We start from the raw sequence: 8,770 nt of genomic DNA, 5'->3' as shown, positions 1-8,770 counted from the left end.
AAGGGAACTTGAAAATATCAGTGCTCCCCAGATCTTGCTGCTTTTGTGGAATTTAATGAGAATGGTGGCCAGCGCCAGGAAGGTAAAGCCCAAGCAGCTTTAGGCGAGCGTGGGTTGTATTTGATGTTCACAAAAGAATGGCAGGCCCAGGGCGGTGCTCAGCGAAGTGTGCATTTTCGAGTTACCCACAGTGGCGTCTATTGTCCCGTTTCTCAATTGAATGATGTCATGTTTCATTTAAGGCTCTCGGTGATGCTGAAGTCTGTGGTCTGCACACCAGGGGGGAAAAGGCAGTGAGAAAGTTGCAAATCAGGTTTTTGTAAAGCCTTTGTGTGTTGGGTTTTGAGAGATAAAAGCTGACTCATGCAATATTTCTACGGAAGGAGCTGCACGGACTAGTAAAGGCTTCTTGTTTTACCTGACTGAGCTGCCGGTGAGGTCACTACATCATCTGAAGGCAGACGATGTGGCTTAGCCTGGGGAGAGCACAGGTAGGTGCCCACGTGAATGTCCCCAAAGGATCGATGTTCTTGCGGGGACAAACTCTGTGCCTTCCCTCTTGGAGCCTCTGGAGATGGTCCGCCCAGGGGAGAACCGGTCCCAGGGCCTCTTCTCCTCCGCACAGGGACCTCAGCTTGCTGGGATATGTTACAACAGTTCTGCTCTGAATGCGATCTATGGAAACAAGTTATCCAACAATGGAATTAGTCCAGAAGGTGATTTTTTTTTTTTCCCTTTCCTCCTTCTGAGCTGGGGTCTGAAACGGTTTTTGCCTTGTTTGGGTTTGGGTTTCTGATCTTTACTTAAAGTTAGTTTGAAATATCTAGAGAGCTGATGTTTGTGATTCTGGAGGGAAAAGGAAAATCCCAGGTCATTGTGCATCGAATGCCCAGTATTTTAATATGCTTTTCTTTCTGAGGTTTATTGCAGGCTGAGCAAGGGGTGCGGTGGGGGGGGGGGGCGGGGTTGCTGGAATAAATGTTTGCAAATTTGGGGCTTAGCAACTGTAGTGGTGAAATGAAGTCTAAGTCTAGTGGGAACCAAAGTGGACAAAGTAAATGTAATTTCCATTTTGAGTATTTATCGGTAAGAAATATTTTTGTTAGGACTAGTCAGGGTAAAGGAGGCATGAGTTGTATTCAGCACTGTTGCATGTTGGAATCTGATTTTATTTTTATTGTTTAAATAGTTATAGTAATTTAATAGTGTTTTAATGGTGATAGTTATAAAGCTAAAAGAAGATATATGGCATTCATTTCCATTAATCACATTGAACATAAAAAATCAATTATTTTAATATAAAATATTTAAGTATTTGTTACAAACTGAGGTTGTGGCTTTGATTTTTTTAAATAACATCTTTCAGAGTATAAAAACAATACACATGTGGAAGAAAGTGATATTTATAGATAAATATGAAAGGGAAAAAATCACCTGTGCTCCTACTGGGTAAAAGCAGTTCTAATATTTTATTACACCTTTCAATCTTTTTTCTAATGCAGCATTTTAAATTCAAAATCGGGATCACATTGTACATATAAGCCATGCATTTTACCAAACTGCATATTTTGACCATTTTCTACACCCTTCAGCATTTGAAAGGACATGACATTTAATAGTTTTATATTGTTCCTTCTAGATGGATGTATTTACTCAGATCTCTATTGTTAACACTTGGAATTCTCTTTCTCTTTTCCTCTAAGAAAATGTTTAGTGTACTATATGGATGGATTTCTTTATTCAGAGTGCTATTGTTAGTCACTTGAATTTCTCCTCTTCTTCTTCCTCCTTCTGCCTACCCCCCACCCCCACCCCCGGAAAACGTTATTTAGCTTAATGCCTCCTTTTCAACTGTGCAGAAATGTTCTGGGAACTGAGTGTGTTCAATACAGATAGAGCCTTAATATAGCTATCCTCTTTTAGTTATTGTCCTGAAACTAGTATTTCCACACTAACAGGCCGGTGCTATTCAAAGTGAAGCTGAAGCATAGATTTTTTTAATCCACATTAAAAATAGAGATTTTTCTTAATAGCCTTGGCAGTCAGTGAATTACAGGTTAGTATCCAAGACCCAGCGTTAGTAGGATGTAGAAGAAAATTGCTATTTTGCATTGACTGTGTAGGCTGTGATTCCAGCTAGGAAAGGACTTGCTGTTTATTTTAGGGATGGATTCACACCCCGAAGGTTGGCTGGGACCTGGGAAATCATGTAGCCTGGCCACGTAACTTACACGTGAGGAAACCTGAAACCCAAAGACTGTAGTACAAACCTTGATGGTACAGAGCCAGGGCACAAATGCAAACCCTCCAACGAAAAGAGAGAGTGTTATGTCATAAACTAATTTCTGGCTGGTCCTCTGAGCTTTTTCTATACACACGGTTGGGTACATACTCATTTTTTAACACACACACACACACACACACACACACACACTGTGTAAGCCTTTTTGGCTTTCGGCACGTTGGTACCTTGTGCTTTATGTGGGGAGCTTATGTTTAAGTGTATTTTCTGACCTCTAAGCACCTTTTCTGCGCTACTGTTTTAGGCATCTATATCCAAGCACAGAGGATAGTGGACTAGAAATCAGAAACCATAGTCTCTGATTCACAGTCCAACTTTGAGTCCTCTCTGTTTCTTTTTCTCCCTATAAAATTTTAAGAATTTTAAGAAGTAATGACACATGTGAATTAACTTTGAGGCTTTATTTTTGTTTTGATTTGGGGTTTGTTTGTTTTTGTTTTTAGGATAATTTTGATGCCAAGTTAAAGCTACGGCATATTATGGCCAAGCTAATCTGTCATAATAGAGTGAGTTCAGGGGGCTCCTGGGTGCATCAGTGGGTTAAAGCCTCTGCCTTCCGCTCAGGTCATGATCCTGGGGTCCTGGGATCGAGCCCCGCATTGGGCTCTCTGCTCCGTGGGGATCCTGCTTCCTCCTTTCTCTCTGCCTGCCTCTCTGCCTACTTGTGATCTCCGTCTGTCAAATAAATAAATAAAATCTTAAAAAAAAGAGAGAGAGAGAGGTAGTTCAAGTTATCTCTTGCTCTGCAACAATTCATTCCCAAGCCTAGTGGTTTGGAGCAACGACAATCATTCATAATCTCTCCAGGTTTTGTGAGTCAGGAGTTCAGAAGAGGCTCTGCTCTGGGTTCTGAATCCGGGACTCGTGAAATGCAGGCCGACATGACAGTCCCGAGGTCGCCTCGGAGGCTTCTCCGCCACGCAGCTGGGACCTCGGCCGGACACACTCAAACAGAAGGCCCCCGGAACAGTTAGGGCTGCTCCAACATCTCTTTCCCTGTCAGTGTGGTCCTACCACATGGTTTCTCCAGCATGTGAGCTCTGCCGTATTGTGCCATGTTCATGGTTCAGGCAAGGTCCTTGCCCCAACTGGGTTCCCGTGGAAAGGGAAGGAATGTGGAGGAATGATGATGAATGCTTGAGAGACAGACCGCCAGAGGGGCACTTACCTCTTCTACTGGCGAGGAGAACTTGACCGCCATGCTGTTGTATATGGTGGGAAGGCTGGGAAGTGTACTCAGCTGAAACTCCACTCGTTGAAGCCGACCATAAAGGCAAAAATAGCTGCATTTGTATCCAAAGACTTAAGGGAATTCCCTTTTAACCCAACTGGCATGCCTGTGCCCTCGAATGGAGAAATTCTAGAGTCACCACTTAGCGGAGGCACTTTGCAAATCAGCCGCATTAACTATCAACTACAGTAGCCACTGTATCCCTTAGTTTCCATCCAGCGGCCTGGGAATCCATTCGTAAATACCCTGAATGTTTGGTAAAAGACCTTAGAGAGCTTGAAAGAATCTCTTTTTTTTTCTCATTCAACATCTCGCCTCTTATCTGAACACGAGCATTTTTGCAAAACATCTTTTCCCGTACTTGATCTTCTTGTACAAGTACTGACTTAACTGACTCTTCTATGGGAACATGGTTTTTTAAACTATTTTCTTTGGGAAATTTTTGAATTTACAAAAAAGTTTCTGAGATTGTCCAGCTTCCCCTAATGTTAGCATCTTGCATTGCCGTAGTTCTGCTGTCAAAACTAAGACACTAACATGGTAGTATGATTTTTTTTAACTTCTTTATTACCAAAGAATTACAGATAAGTTAAAAAAAATAATAAAAAAATAAAAATAATAAAAATTAAAAAAAAAAAGTAAGAATTACAGATAAGTACACAAATCATGTTACCAGGAGTAAATACTCTGAGCATTAAGGAACAGGTGGAATTGCAGCCCTAGCCTTGCCATTAATGCAAGAAACATGTTGGTATTTTAGAAAACCAAGAGGTAGAAATACATGTTGCTTTCTGAGGGCTTTTATTTACTGAGCTCTCCATTATCTCCGAGGTATAGAGCAGAGGTGGACTCTCCTCCAATACCAAGTATTGTCTTTGACATAAAGAAATGGATATTTCTTATAACTTCAACTCTAAAAAGTTTTTTTTTTTCCATTTGCTTTATTTGTCTATAACTCTGAGGCTTTACCTAAGACTGGCTCTGGATTAAATGAGAGAAGAACTTTTTGCTTATACGTTAGTGTTTCTGTCAGTTTCCCCTTTTTGAGAAATTCACAGGCAGTATAATAAGGAACTACATAATTTTAGATATTCATTGGTCTTGAGCACAACACGTTCTCTTGATTTCCGTGACTGCCCAGCCAAGGAACTCAGAGTAGGTATTTGAAATCTAGAATAGCAATGAGCAGAACTTGGAAATCCTGATCACGCATCAGCCCCCACTGTGCATAGTGTTCTGCTTTGCCTTGTGAAACTCCCCTTGGGGGTTGCGATAGGGAGTGGTCGGCTGGGGACCCCTCTGTCCCCCCTTCAACATGTAAACACGGTCACCGGAAGCCTGGGCTTTACTTGCCATGGAGAGTTCCGCCTCCGCTCTAAATCATCCTGGACAAGTTAGAGCCAAGAAGTCCTGCTTTTGATTCTGACAGTGACATGCCAAAGGAGAGCAATTAAAATGATGGAAGTTTGAAGAGCAAACAAAGAAGAGCCAAAGAATTAAAGCTCTCTCACCTAGAAACAATTAGAGAGAGATCTGTCACGAAGTAAAATGTGGGAAGGCATACCTATGTGGAGCTCTGTAGGCATTGTTTTCTTTTTCCTGAGGATGACACAAGAAAGAATACTGTCTGCTAATGGCTTTGAGACTGATAGTACTTAACTGGCTCCAAGAATCATGAAGACTCCAAGACCTTGAAGTCCATGAAGACCCTCAATGTGGGCTTCCGGCAGCACCACCTCTGGGTTTACCAAGGATCAAATGGATCAAGCAAGGCCTTCCAGGCAGCTGAACCTGTTTATTTTAGAATATTCATGGTCAGAAGACCCACTGATGGGGCCATCAGTAATGGTGGGCAAGTTCTCAGAGGGTGCTGAGAGATCGCCCAGGGTTTGGGTTTTGGTAAGAAGGAAGAGAGGTTATAAGAAGAAAAACAAAGCATCACATTAGCCAAATGTTAATACAACCTGTCAGCATCCTTCACTCAGGTAGAGCAAGGGGCTTTTTTGCTCTGCAGCTTCCATCTGGGTGTTTCCATTTACCAGGGGAATGACTACCCCAGGATCTATATAGAGACTGCCTTGCAGCTCTGTTTTTATTACTCAACAATATGGTGTATTAATGAGAGGAGGGGAAGAAAAGACAACCAGGGAATTGTGTGCACCCCTCCATTTGCTGTTATTTGCATGATGAGGAAGTAGATTTAGATCTTACAGAACAATATAATGATCTAGAGGGCTTCCTTGTACAACTAAAATGCAGTGCAGGCCACATATAAAATTTGTAATTTTCCGGTAGCAACATTAAAAAAAGCAAAATGAAACCAGTGAAAATAATTTTAAGAAGATATTTTATCCAACCCATTATGCCCACCGATTATTTTACCGTGTAACTAATGTAAAAATTATTAAGGAGGTGTTTTGTACTTTTTTTGTTTCGTACTAAGTCTTTGAAATCTGGTATATGTTTTACGCTTATGACACATCTCAGTTTGGACGGGCGGCATTTCAAGTGCTCGATGGTCACATGCGGCCACTGGCTCCTGCGTTGACCAGGGGTGCTCTGGAAAGAAAGATCAGTAACCGGTGTGCCATATTCAGAAGAATAAGCCAGACAGGGTGGAAATTTTAAATTATTTCAAGGGAGGTGAGAACAAGACTAGGCAGTTTTTATGAGGTCCATTTCCTCGTGCGAGAAAACTATAATTATCTTCTAAGCAATGAATCAACATTAAAAATGTGATCCATTAGCAAATGTAGTCTCATATTAAGATACTATTATGTGACCTAGCATTACATGTTTCACTTCTGTCCTTGGTAATTTTGGAAGGTGCTTAATTTGGGGCAGTTAGCTTGGTTAAATATTACAGATGCCAAATAAATAATCTATTTTAAAAGAGCCTGGTTGGCAGTCTGAAGAAGAGCCTGGCCCAGTGGTCTAGAATACGTGGCCCGGTATTAGAATATAGGAAGCCTTACCTGCAACAGGGCCCAAATTCATGCTGCCATTTAAGATTTATGCATGGGGACGCCTGGGTGGCTCAGTGGGTTAAGCCTCTGCCTTTGGCTCAGGTCATGATCCCAGGGTCCTGGGATTGAGCCTCGCATCGGGCTCTCTGCTCAGCAGGGAGCCTGCTTCTCTGTCTCTCTCTGCCTGCCTCTCTGCCTACTTGTGATCTCTGTCTGTCAAATAAATAAATAAAATCTTTGAAAAAAAAAAAAAAGATTTATCCTTGAAGGGACCCCTATTGATCCGAGTTCATATCCTACTTCTTCCTATCTCTGAAAGTGTAAAAAGCACTATCGTCCCTCGCGGCCCAGCACAGACTCCTCTGGTACACCTGGCCACTTTTGTTCCCCTTTCATCCCTCAGTCCCAGTATTGGGTGGCTAACTTGGCATAAAAGTAAAGAAACGAGTCTCTATTGTGTTCATTTGCACCAGTCATGACAATGGATATGTGCCAAGAGCTGTATAACTGTAAAATTCAGTTTTCTGTACTGGAGAGAAGTTGTGTCCAGATGGATGGGAAGTAGCTTGATCTGAACCTTTCCAGACACCGGCTTTCATGGATAGTATACGCAGTTTATTTTCCGTACTAAGTCATTGCCTCGTTGGACCTTGGAGAGCTTAAGAATAATCATATAATTCTTGGGGCCCCTGGGTGGCTCAGTGGTTTAAGCCTCTGCCTTCGGCTCGGGTCATGGTCTCAGGGTCCTGGGATCGAGCCCCACATCAGGCTCTCTGCTCAGTGGGGAGCCTGCTTCCCCCTCTCTCTTTGCCTGCCTCTCTGCCTACTTGTGATCTCTCTCTGTCTATCAAATTTTAAAAAATTTAAAAAAAAGAATAATCATATAATTCTCAATGTAGTGCCCATTTCTTTTTTTTTTTAATATTTTATTTATTTATTTGACAGACAGATCACAAGTAGGCAGAGAGGCAGGCAGAGAGAGAGGAGGAAGCAGGCTCCCCGCCGAGCAGAGCCCGATTCAGGACTCAATCCCAGGACCCTGGGATTATGACCTGAGCTGAAGGCAGAGGCTTTAACCCACTGAGCCACCCAGGCACCCCTAGTGCCCATTTCTGAAAGTGAGATCAACCTCATAGTTATGGTTATGATGGATGCCATCATGAGGTGGGGAAAAAACCTTGCTGGGTCTGCTTCTACTTTCAACTGCCTAGGACTTTCTTAACACCAGTCCCAAGTGTGGGCAAGTGTCTTCTGCTGTAAGCACACCCTACGTGCCTGGCTGGTCCTTGCATTTTTGCCATTGTCAAGTTAGATCAGGCTTTTTAGGGCAAGTGCATTTTAACTACTATAACCAATCCATATTTAATAGGCCATAAAGTTGTTATAGGGCGAGCAGAAAGAATATTGCAAAAGCTCTAAAAATTTGCGGCAAGTTTATACCATGTGGTAGTGGTTATGCTGATAAATTACTCATTTCCTACGCATTTCTTACCATTCCTGCTTATTGACCCAATTTAGTTCTTTTATTTTGTATTTATAATTGTCATATTTGCATTATAAATTGGCAATAATATTGGCCATGAATACAAACTATCTAGAGAAAGTCAGGATGTGGAACAATACAGACCCGATGTACAGATTCTTTAGATTCTAGAAACATCTCTCCCAGCTGCTTGACAATCTCTGTTATAGAGCCAAACCAAATTCATGTTCCTTTTGAAAAATAATCATTCATCTAGATTCTTCTTATTGTGTGTTTTGTTATAATCTCCCAAACGTAAGTTGCACTCTTGTATTTTTCTAAGAAAACCCATAAACTTGGACCCTGGTGGTAAGATAACCAGCTAAGACAAAGTCATTGTCTTCATTCATCACACCCTTCATTGCAAGGGATATTGTTCCATAAACGTGGGATCTCATTAGGGGAAAACAACCTTGGTCCTGCCTCGCAAATGAAGACCAGAACTTTGTGTGTTTTGCCAAAATGGCTTCTGTGAGTTTCAATTTCACGCAGGGCTTCAAGATTTAACTGCTACATACATGAAATGACCTTTTGACTTTGCCCTTAGTCTCTTCTTATGCCCACTTCTAAACGCTAACGGCCTTATCTCTTTAAGAATATGTCGTTTTTCTCATAACTGAGTTTCTACATTATTTAATTGTATAGTCACCCTGCTACGCTGACTAACTTCGCGTGGGGACTGTTGTAGTTCATCAGGTGTCCTCTGTAATAGTATAAATTCATATGCACCACAAGTGGGATGTCGACTT

General features: G+C 41.8%; 1 protein-coding gene across 1 annotated transcript in view; it reads left to right on the top strand.

Annotated features, from left to right (window-relative positions):
• Nucleotides 1-637: 637 nt before the first annotated feature.
• The window catches only part of PLEKHG1 (pleckstrin homology and RhoGEF domain containing G1), a 98,314-nt gene continuing 90,181 nt past the window's right edge, over nucleotides 638-8,770 (top strand). Inside the window, exon 1 of the mRNA XM_044244071.1 lies at nucleotides 638-716. The gene's annotated coding sequence lies outside the window, so the exon portion shown is untranslated. The remainder of the gene's footprint in view (nucleotides 717-8,770) is intronic.

Source organism: Neovison vison, chromosome 1 (assembly GCF_020171115.1).
Source record: "Neovison vison isolate M4711 chromosome 1, ASM_NN_V1, whole genome shotgun sequence".
NCBI classification, from domain to species: domain Eukaryota; kingdom Metazoa; phylum Chordata; class Mammalia; order Carnivora; family Mustelidae; genus Neogale; species Neogale vison.
Note: the sequence above shows the minus strand (reverse complement) of the source record. Positions and strands in the feature narration are given on the sequence as shown.